Here is a 12,053-nt window from a genome sequence, read left to right as displayed (position 1 = left end):
CCCAAGCCACAAGCAGGGAGCTGGATCGGAAGTGGGACTGCCGGGATTAGAACCAGCGCCCATATGGAATCCCAGTGCGTTCAGGGCGAGGACTTTTGCCCTCAGGCTGCAGCGTCGGACCCTAATCTCATTCGTTAGCCCTTGTTTATGTATTGCTTTTTTTCCTTGTGGTTTCTATGGATTGATAACAGGTACTTACATGATTGTTATTTTCTGAACATTCTTTGCTCTTTCTTTTGTCCCCGCTGCTTACAATACTCTTCTCTTACTTAGCTTTTGTACCTTTACCTTATTCTTGTTTCCAGACCTTGGTATTTGTATTTTCTGTTTAAAGCCTCCTACTGTTTAACTTCCTCTTCATGTGGTTTCCTTGGCTCAGGTTCTCTCTTACTAGAATTCACTGTTTGCCTTCCTGCTGTTTACACTCCTTTGGTGTTAATGTCTACAGAAGAGTTTCCTTGCTTGTTTTTACTAGTAAAGTTTCTTAGAGTCTTCCTGCCTGTGGTTTTGTTTACCCTCTGCTTACTCAGTAACCTGCAAGCACTAAAAACCTGGCACTCTCCGGGTAAGAACAGAGTTGAGAATTGGGGAAAACCTGGACAACAGTAATGTCTCAGGCTACAGTAACAGTGGAATCCTAGCCGAGTCCTAGACACTGGTCTGATTTGAATGTGCTTACCTAAAAAAATGAATGACAATACCTATCACACACACACACACACACACACACACACACACACACACACACGAGGATACATTTAATAATAAGTTGCAAATCATTCATGAATGAGAAACTATATTTCTATAACTAAAAGTTATTAACAGGATGATGTTGGAGATAAATGTATATGATAAGCATAACTAAACATATTCTAATTGTATGGAGTATAAAATCTGTACATTTGATACACTTAACAGTGAATGCCATGCTTCCTTGTTCTTGACACAGTAGATTACCACAGAAATTTATTTGAGCATTTGATCTTTCTTCCTCCAGTTTGTTTCCCCTAATTCTTCAGAAGTATTTGTTGTCTTTGATGTGTTCTATGCTTGAAATATTATCATGAGCAAAATACAAATGTAAACAAGATGATCTTATCTTTGTCATAATAAATCATAGTAATGTAAGATCATACTGATATGAGTTAGGCATTGAGATTGTGAAGGAAAAGGAGATAAGCGATCCAGTGTTCTTCTGAACCATATGTCTGGATAGCTAAAACTTCATCTCCTTCCATATAAATGCAGCCTACTCACTTTCCCATAATACATCGAAGCATCCTTCATCATGTTAAAACAGTACCATAAGAAACTTATCTGATGAGTTTCAAGCTCAGATGCTGTAACACTTCCCAGAGTTCACAATGTGCACTGAACGTCACTCAAATTCGGCGCCATTTTCTATTTGCTTATTCAATTAGGGCCCTACCCTCTATCCAGTAAAGGAGAAGACCAAACTTGAGTAGGCACAATTCTAAAGTGATTTTACCAACATTCATTTCAGAATATGTATTACTACCTCCTTGCTCTCCTTAAATAAATCCTGCTCACATTCTTTCATTCTATCCATCTGTGTCTCTGCTCCTTCTATTGAATTTTTGCAACATTTTGGAATAAATACAGTTAGCCAAATTCATCAGGCAATACACCCTATGACAAAGTACCAAAATAATGCCAATTGGCCAGAGTTATCAGTGGTAAAATGAGACATGCATGTGTTATGTAAACTAGGGAGAAAGTAACATTTAGTTCGGTGGACTTCCACTGAAAACAGATTGCTGTCTATCACATAAAATGTCCTCATCCATTTAGTTGAACCTTAAATAGAATAAAAAGCCTGACTTCTTTTGGGAAAGAAGATATTCTTCCAACAGATCACATCTGGTCTTGAACTGAAGCATTAGCTCCTTTGCTTCTCCAGGCTGCCACACATATCCTTAACAGTCAACTTCTCTACAGCATCTTACAGTCAATTCAGCCAATTTCCTTCTAAAATGTTTAAATAAAATGTCTTCTTAGTATGTTTATGTTATTAATTATGTATATGAAGGTGCTTCAACAATTTATACAGAAATAAAATAAAAAGCCAATGTGGGAATAAAAATTGAAATTCATGCATGCTGTCTTCTAATACAGATTTCCTGTTTAATTTGGAGCTTTTCCTATAAGACCACATGCAATTGGCTTTATTTTTTTCTGGAGAAGCAAAAATCTGCACATTCGGTATACAGAACAGGAGGATCACAATTGTTAACTTTAAAATAGTTCTTCTGGAGGGTAGGGAAAGTGGATTCATGAGCCATTTACTGGGCATACAATGTAGGACATGGTGTTGCTTCGGATATCAGACAAAAGAATTTCCTTGATTTTCTCACCTAGATGTATGATAGCGCTATTAATGGGATTGTGTTATTTTGAGAGAAAATAAATGTGGAAATAAAAAACTATATTTGGACACACTGAATTTGTGATGTCTTTGATAAACCTGAGAAGCTTTTGTTTGTGTTTGGAAATTGACATAGAAGACAGATGAAGAATTAGACTAGGTATTTGGGTTTTTCACCACCAGAAAACAAGGAATAGGTTTGGCACTGCTGGATGCCAGCTGCATGTTTTCTGATTCAATTTAATTCTGGCACCATCATCAGATCCTTCACATTGATGGTTCAGTTCTTAAGATTATATATACTTTTCAAACTCCAGTTGCCATTCTTCTATAAACCAGGGTTCCTACAAACCGTTCCTTAATTTTGACTAATTTGCTTTAGCAGCTTAGATATCTCACAAAACACTGACATTTACTATTTTATTATAAGGCTATTACAAAGCATCCAGATGCAAAAGTATATAAAGTAATATAGGCAAATCAGTGTAGTCTTGATTCTTTCTCTGAATTTGACACCCTTCAAATATTTAGCCAACTAGATATATAAGGAGTCATGAACTACGAGTAGTGGGTAAAACACAACTTGTAATATCTTAGTATTCTACTTATTAGAATATCACAGAAGAATTCTGTGTAAATATTACAATAGCGCATGTTTTTAGATTTTTGTTTCACTTAAAAATCATTTCCAAATAATATCACTAGGGATGATGTCACTGGATACTTGGTAAAACTAGAATCTGTGGCACTGGCATCCCATATAATTGCTGGCTGAAGTAAGTCTTGTCTACTCCACTTGTGATCAATTCAACTGGGAATGAAGGAGAAGACAGCCAAACATGAATCTTAATTAATGCAACTAGTGGCATGTGATGTTAATATTACAGTCTTGTTTCACATTGCTAGTTTTTTTGTGTGTTTTAAATATGACCGTTAAGGCAAAATGATACAGTGTTTTCCTATTCACTGAATATTCTGTTCTATGATTTGTAGGCACGATCATGGAATTTTTTGATAAAAAAAAACATGAAAGCAAACAATAAATAAGTCTAGACATGTGATGCGAATTTTCAGAATCAACATGTGGCACACCAAATCCTTATCCTTAATTTACATATAGTCCTATGTTGAGTAATTGGGATATTTAGATTGTTGTTTCAGTTGGAGTCGTGGCACAGCAGATAAAGCTATCTTGTGCTTCACCAACGTCTCATGTGGGTACCAGTTCATGACCTGGCTGTTTTCCTGCTAATATGTCTGAAAACACAGCAAGAGAAGGCCCAAGTGTTTGGGTTCCTGCACCCACATGGAAGACTAAGAAACGCCTCCCAAATCCTAGCTTTGTCCTGGCCCAGCCTGGGCTATTGCAGCCATTTGGTGAGTGAACCAGCAGATGGAAGTTCTCCTGTCTCTGGCTTTGTCTCTCTCCTTTTCTCTCTCTTTCCGTGATTCTGATGAGTCAATAGATAGAATAAATCTTAAAAAAAAAAAAACAACTATACTCACTTTTACAAAACTGGAAAATAGGTACACAACTTATTGAAGTATGGTCGCCAAAGAATGTTTTCTGCACAGTTATAAGAAACGTTGAAGCGATTTGGATGACAATGGCTGTGAAACTGCAAACTTTCCACTTCCAATTGGAAGTAGTACTGACTCTTTGTTTCTGAAATAAACTCTCAGCAGCAGAAATTTTGACAGCTGTGCAAGAAAAAAAAAAGAATTTTTAATCTCAATAGAAAGTACAACCATAGGTATTGCAGCAGTTATAACTTAAAAGCATATTCTTAAGCGTTGAAAATCTCTCAGTGGGGAAATAGTGTAGTTTTAAGTTTTGAGAAAGCCAGAGTATAGAATAAGAAACTTAAAGTATTTGCACTTAAACAAAGTGACACTGTACATTCACTTTGCAGCTGTTGACAGATAGAGCCATATTTGACCTTCAGCAACTCCGGCAACAGTGATGGGATTGTGGTTTCCTTGTTGAAAAAATGTACTTCTGACCATGAGTAGCAACATTCAAGTAGTCGTGTTAGAGTTACATGGCACAGAGATGAGCTGCTTTACTCTGTCATTTTTTATAATGATCATGTTTTTATTCTCATTTTATTTGCTTCCACATTCTCCATTGCTGCATACTCTATGCTGAGCTCTTTGTCCTGTGTGATTTTCGTTCCGTACTTGTCAAACAAATGATAAAGCAAAAAACAAAATAACAAGTGCCTTTCCACAAAGCCTTTGCAGTGGGCAGCGAAAGGTGGGAAAATCTGTTTTCTGCTTTGGAAAAGTTTGTTTTCTCACAGCGTTTTTTGTTAACTACAAGCCAATTATGTAATGCTCACTAGTGGTTGTTTATATGAAAATATCTAGGAACTACCAGTTGACTAAAATAGTTTCAGAAACTTCAGTATTTTAAATTGTGATAATGTAAGCCTCAATTTTCCTTTAGGATGTTCCCGTTCTAGAGCTTCAGAACCACCAGGAGAAGTGTGATGGTGACGTTGGCGAATAGCACAGTAGTCACAGCTACTCCAAGTTTTATTAGAAAATGCAGCAAACAGACGTCATTCTTGCATCAATAATAGCCAGCAGGAAGGACCAGGAGAGTCCATTTACCTTTTCGGAGCCCGTGATTAAAGAGAGTTAGAAGAACTCCGAACATTCTAGACAGAAGACAGCTGTGAAATCACTGGGGAAAAGATGGCCTGCTTTGATTCTGTGATTTAGGAATAACTAGCCCTGCCCTGCAGCGTGAATCCAGGGTAATTCACATTCATTTAGTCCCAGAGCTCGGGAGACAGGTGTGATTTACACACAGGAACTCAGGCAGCACCACACTTCTTCCCATTACTCAGCAGATTAAAACCCTCTCCAGTTCTCATTGCATGACAAATTGGAACAGAACTTCCATGCATTGCTTCTGCAACGTGTCCAGCCCTGTGTTGACCAATAACAAATGTTCACAGAACATATAAAGCAGAAACCAAACAAAAAGCACAACTTTTAAAGGGTTCATAAAGTCACACACACAGAGGCGGGGGCCGAGAGCCACCCACCTCTGGAAAGGAGGAGCTGCAGGAAGGACCCCCGGCAGGGCACGGTGGCCTGGACAACAAAGTGCTGAGACTTTGGTCAACAACGGGAAGAGGCCCTTGTCATCACAGAGCATACTTACAGCAGGTGTTTGCTGAAGACAACTTCACCAGATCACAATTTCCTGGAAGCGTCTGGAATATTCTGGTGCAAAATTTCAAAGAGCAGGCAAACAAGAAAACATGAGCCAGCAACTGAGAAAGGGGCCAAGAATGGTAGCCGGCAGAGCTCTGGTGGGAGAGCCCTTCAGGACACTGAAGCAAAGTAAGCCAAGCTAAGCCAAACGCAGCAGGCGAAAGTGGTGTCCCTGGAGACATGGCCCCTGCGTGATGAGGACACGTGCTTTGCGAGTGACCTTCCAGGTGCGGGAGAGGGTGACTTCCCTGACTGCTGCATAGAATGTGTCATCCGAGGTGAGTTTCCTCAGCCGCTCCTGGAACATGACTCACTCTTTAAGTCTTTTGAGGGAACCGAACAAGATCTTTCCCAGCAAGTTCTTGAAGCAAGCTTCTTTGGAATACATGATAAAGGGGGGAAAACAACAACTTTCTCAACAGGAGGTTGGAAAAATTTCACATCCCGGTTATTCTGGCAAAGTTTGCTAAGAAGTCGAAAGCAAATAAATATAATGAAGAGACATTCGCTTGTCCTGAGAGTGGATGTTCAAAAAAGTTGAGGGATACAACTGCCCCGAAACAGCATCTGCTCGTTCGTGGCCTCGAGACCATGTCTGGGCTGACTGCGGGGAAGGCTTCTGCGGTAAGTCAAAGCTGGAACGCCACTTTCTGGTTCACACCGGGGAGAAGCCCTTCCAGTGCACCTTGGACGGATGCGGAAAGCGCTTTTCCCTGGACTTCAATCTGCGCACACATGTATGCATTCACACTGGTGAAAACCTTTTACGTGTCCCTTTGAAGACTGTAACAAGAGATTTATTCAGTCAAATAACCTGAAAGCTCACATCATAACTCATGCAAAGGCGAATTACAATCAGTGGAAAGAAAGATGGAAAAATAGCTCCCCAATGGGACAAGTGTATTTACAAAAGTGCGATTGAGAACAAATATGCCTTTTTGAATATTATTTACAGCAAAGAGGTTTAACATCAATACTGCAACCCTTGAAGGCATATTTTCCTGTTATACGACTTGGTGGCACCGACTTTTAGACTGTTGTGTGCTCAAAGTCTATTTCTGATAAGGTCAGTGATAAATTATTTTAGATCATTGTCTTTAATGCATTTTGTATTAGCTGAATAACTATCATACTTATGTTCATATACTATGAATGTGAAAGTAATGTTTTGATTTTAAATTTTGAATTTTCCCATTACCTTTATCTTTAAAAATATATGTCATAGTACCTCTAATAATCCTGGAGAATGGAAATTTTTATGATGGACAGTAAACAAATGAATGAGTAGTTAAACATTTTTATTCAAGCTAGATGTGCTTTATTTTCATGACTTTTCTGTGATGTCACTATGTTGAAATCAGTTGTGAGTGCTGATTGGCAGTGTTAAGTAATGTTTCAAAAGTGGATGGACAAAGACTCAGAAGCCGGGATTTTAAAAATGAAGTGTGTATTTTAAGAAGATGCCAATTATGTATCTTTTAAAATTAACGAAACAGGCTGGTACAGTGGTGTAGCAAGGTAATGTCCCTCTTGCAAGCACAGACATCCTCTATGGATGTCCAGTTTGTGTCCTGGCTTCTCTACTTCTGATCCAGCTCTTTGCTTCTGATCTGGGAAGGCAGTGGAGGATGGCTGAAGACCTTGGGATTCTGTTGCACATGAGACCAGAAAGAAGCTTCTGGCTTCAATTACCTGGGCTTTGGCTGATGCAGCAATGGGGAGTGAATCAACGTATGGATGACCTCACTGTCCCTCCTATAAAAATATGCCTTGTAAATAAAATAAATCTTTAAAAATTAAAAATAGTCACACATCCTTGAACATTTGCTAATTCACATGGATAAGGAATTACATAGCAGGGTGTATTATGAAACACGTTTTAGAATATTTGACTGCAAAAATCAATAAAGAAAATTGGAGTTTGAAGGATGGTTGCTGAAATAATCTCTATTGATCTTGAAGACCAAGTAAAAAAGCAAAATCTTAGAAAACAGAAAATAAAAAGAATGGCGTCTGAGGTGAAGGAAAACCTAAAAGTTAACAGAGACATCTACCTACAGGTTTAAAATGTGTGAAATAGGTGAGCTTTGTCGTTGAAGGGGCATGTGGAAAAATACTACTTGGACAATGAAAAGAAAAAGGGAACTAAAGTGTTTGCAAATATTTATACTAAAAGAACAAAATTTCAAGTAGGCATTCATATAAATATCTTAGCATATATCAAAAAGAAAAGTTAACAAGGTTGAAAATTGATGTCAGGATTTATTTAATACACTGTTATGTTTGCACTAGCATTTTCATCTGAAGCATTATACTAGTTAATGATTATTTAATAAAATCCCCAACTTGTGTCTATTTGTCACAATCTAATAGAACTAATATATTAATTTGGAATAACAACTATGTTATTAATATAGGTGGTAATAGACTTTTCTAGAATAAATATAACTAGCTAAATGAAAGGAAACCATTTATAATTGTTATGAAACTGTAAGGTAATATTGTTAGAAAATGGGTGAAGAAAGGGTAGAGTCCATTTATTCATTTTTAAGGATTTATTATTTATTTTTATTGGAAAGCCAGAAATACAGAGAGGAGGAGAGACAGAAAGATCTTCCATCCAATGGTTCACTCCCCAAGCGGCTGCAATGGCTGGAGCTGAGCCAATCCGAAACCAGGAACCAGGAGCTCTTCCAGGTTTCCCACATGGATATAGTGTCCCAAGGATTTGGGCTGTCCTCTACTGCTTTCCCAGAGCATAAGCAGGGAGCTGGATGGGAAGCAGGGCCACCGGGATTAGAACCGGCACTTATATGGGATCCCTGCGCGTGCAAAGCAAGGACTATAACTACTATGCTATTGCGCCAGTACCGGTAGAGCCCATTTAAACACAAGTGTAAATGCATTCCAAACCATAGAACCAACCTGGGATAAATGGAAAGATTATAGAAGTCTAGCAAAATGCAAAAAATAGACATGCACAGAGAAATTTGCCTTTTCACATAGCAAATTTGCAATATTAAAAATAGTACAAGGGGTGAGGAGGTGGAGGGCTGTGGTAAAACAGGCTCTGCTTGTTGTGCTAGCATTCCACGTGGGTGCTATTAGAATCCCAGCGGCTCCACTTCTGATCCAACTTCCTGTTAATTGTCTGGGAAGGTAACTCTGTCTCTTCTCTCTGTGGCTACCTCTCTCTCTTTCTGTGTGTGTCCCTCTGTCTGTCTGTAACTCTGCCATTTAAATAAAGCAAATTAAAAAATCCTTAAAAAATGAAACAAGGGAATTGTCTTGGAAGCAATGATCCAGAGAGTAAATATTAGTCTGTGTAAAACCTGTGTAAAAAATCCAGAAATAAAATCTAGGTATAGAAAGGAAGTTATGTTGCAATAATTTTATTGTCTCTTAGTAAAAATGTCTATTTAATAAAAGACATTAAATGTCAGAGATAATGCTTCACATCATATAAAAAACGTGATTATATTTCAATCATTATGTTCAGCATCTGAATGTAAACACTAAATAGTTGCCTGTTTTTAGTTTAGTGAGGTTTTCCTTCCCAAATTTAATGAAAATTTATCACTAACAAGAAATTGAAGCTTAGAAAACTTAAGAATTTTCTCAAGTTAACATAACCATTTATTGGTCAACTAGGGTTTGAATAACCCATATTCTAAATCATACATTTGCTCAATGATTGGCTGATCATTATTTAGAAAGCTGTATTTATAAAGCACCATTATACGATTTCACTTAAAGTTTTGACCTCAAGTATCAGTATTAAGCCAGCCTGCTTTTATGGTTAGATACAAGGACCAAAATCACGGACAACCCTTTGAAGAAAGCAGTGAAAAAAATGCTAGATGGAACCAACAAAGTTCTCAACAAAGTCCTCCTGTTGGAGCGCTGTTTGAGCTATGCCCTTAACTTTGGGTTCTACATGGGCAATTTGGGAAACATTCAGATCCCGTGATTGAGTTTCTTTTATTTTTCACAGCTGAGCACTCCTACGTTCTGAGGATCCCTGAAATGTCTGGTTCCCCACTAGTCAAATCAAAGCCAATGCTACTCAGTTTGCTGTACTAAGGTCGCCTACTTCAGACTGGTTGGTAAAAGAAATTAGACTTTTTCCCATGATGTCTAAAAGCTCCCTCTCACCACATGCTGAAGAAGAGTGCTAGGAAAGCGGTGAGAAAAAGACAGGGGTCAGTGCGGTAATGGGAGAAAACTGCCCTTAAGAATCTCATTTACGTGATTCATAGGCAAGTGTCCCTCCATAGAGAAATCTCATTTTTAACCCCAGGTACTAGTTTCTGTACTTCAGCTATACATATTTCATAATTCCCTAAAAATGCAATGAAGCAACGCTTATATTTAAAAAGAACACACAAAAAGCAAAATAATCATTGTTATGGATGATACAGCTAACACCAAAGGTATTCTAAGGGTAGTTTGTAGTTAGATAAAATATAATATTCTCAAATAGCTGAATGTCTTATTTTTCTTAGTATTCTAGAAGTACTGATTTTGCTAATTATACTCTTGTATACTAAAAACCTGTTACAATAATTAATATTGATATTCAATTACTCTAGATTTATGGTAAGCATAAGAATATAATATTTGAAATAAATTTGCATTACAACCAAAAAGATTCATACTTTGTGATCAGAATGTGAACACATTGTAGGCTCAGTTACATTCAGCTTCCACTTTGGTCTCTGGGTGTAACTGATAGGTGGATTGTGACTCTTACGTTACACACATACTTAACTCCCTTAACCATATGAATTTGATACACTCTCAAACAATATAGCTCCCTCTATGGTCATTAAGTCATAGGACCGCAAGGCAAATTGAAGAAAAAAAAAAAAGTTTCCTAAATATGATCTTTAAAACACTAGCTCTGAAAGTAGAAAACAGAAAAATACATTGCCCCACAACAACAAACCAAGCATAAACTCAAAGTGGCATAAAAGTGCAGTAGTAAAAAATGACAGAAACTATAAAGGTTTGGACCATAAAATATTCTTATTTCATGTTTCATATTTCTTTGAGATAACCTGCAACCTTCACTGGTAATATGCCTATAAAAATGGAAGTTAGTTATTTGAATTTATTTTACTAGATACAGTTTAAAAATTATTGCCAATGGAATACTGATATTTCCCACAGGTAATTCAGGAAAGTAATGGACTTGGGAGAAGCTAAGCTACATATTCTGCTTATCTAGGGAAGCCGACGCTACATCCCAGAAACAATATCAAGTCTCCTGGCAAAAATCTGACTCTTCCATTTTTTACCTTTATATAACCTACTGTAGCAAACTGTGTCACCCCACCAAATTCCCAGTACTTGCTGACACTCAGAAATTGCTGAGTTCTGAGATAAAGGACTGGTAGACACAACATGTTCTGAAGTCAGATGTGAGTTTGAGGTGCAAGCTAATGGGGCCAAGTCCTTTGGAAATGCCCAACAAGCTGCATCTCCAAAGTACATTTTGTGTTGTGAGATTTCACCTCCCTGAACACACTTAATATTCAGGATGTTTCACAAATAAAGCCAGGAATAGAATTGCCTGGCACTACATCCCAGTAGCCTAAATTCCTATACTGAAATCAGCTTCTTATAAAACCCAACCCAAGATGCATAGTATGTTTCTCTCCCATACTTAAAGGGGTTAATGCATCTTTTGTTAAACAACTTATTTTATTTTCAAAATATTTCCATTATGTATCATTCTTGTGGGCTTAAGTGTTGGTGTGACCCATTAAGCAGACATTTTCAATGCCACTATCCTGTATCTGAGTGTTCATTCAAGTTACACCTGCTCCTCTTCCAATCCAGTTCCCTGCTAATACTCTTGGGAAAGCATCAAAAGCCACTTTATGGACTCCTTCCACCCCATGGGGGACTCCAGTGGAGATCCTAGCTCCTGGCTTTGGTAGCTGTGGTCATGTGGAGAAGGGAGTGAACTAGATACCTTTCTTTGTCTCTGTCTCTCTCTCACTCTGGATTTTTCCTTTATCAGAACACAATCCCTGCAGGTGAGCACAAGAGCCAAAGCAAAGAAACATCCCAGACCATGCCAAGTTACAGTACCCAATGGCACACATGTGGATCAGCCTGGTGGTGGCCAGTCTGGGCCAGTTTGTAATATCAACTGGCAGATGTGAGAACCAGGGTGGGATGCAGGATGGGCTTGGTTGGCACACAATACCAGCCAGTCCAAAATAGGGCTGGGACTGGGGGCTGGCTAGATTGCACAAGGCTGCAGCATCCACCAACAGGAGCTAGAACTAGGGATAGACTTGACAGAGCCAGCTTAAAGCACCTGCTCGTGGGTGCTAAGGTGAGGCAAGCCATGCCATGCAGATCACAGGAGGTTCTGGTACTGTGGGCCCTGGGTGCAAGGCAGTGTGTCCAGAAGGGACCAGATCAC

The 12,053-nt window shown here is 38.4% G+C and overlaps 1 pseudogene; it reads left to right on the top strand.

Annotated features, from left to right (window-relative positions):
• The first annotated feature begins 5,661 nt into the window (after positions 1–5,661).
• LOC121161023 lies at positions 5,662–6,536 on the top strand (annotated as a pseudogene).
• The last annotated feature ends 5,517 nt before the right edge of the window (positions 6,537–12,053 follow it).

The sequence above is a fragment of the Ochotona curzoniae genome, unplaced genomic scaffold (genome assembly GCF_017591425.1).
Source record: "Ochotona curzoniae isolate NIBS_2020 unplaced genomic scaffold, NIBS_Ocur_1.0 contig_4612, whole genome shotgun sequence".
In the NCBI taxonomy this organism is placed as follows: domain Eukaryota; kingdom Metazoa; phylum Chordata; class Mammalia; order Lagomorpha; family Ochotonidae; genus Ochotona; species Ochotona curzoniae.
The sequence above is the reverse complement of the archived record's forward strand: the minus strand, read 5'-3'. Positions and strand labels throughout refer to the sequence as shown.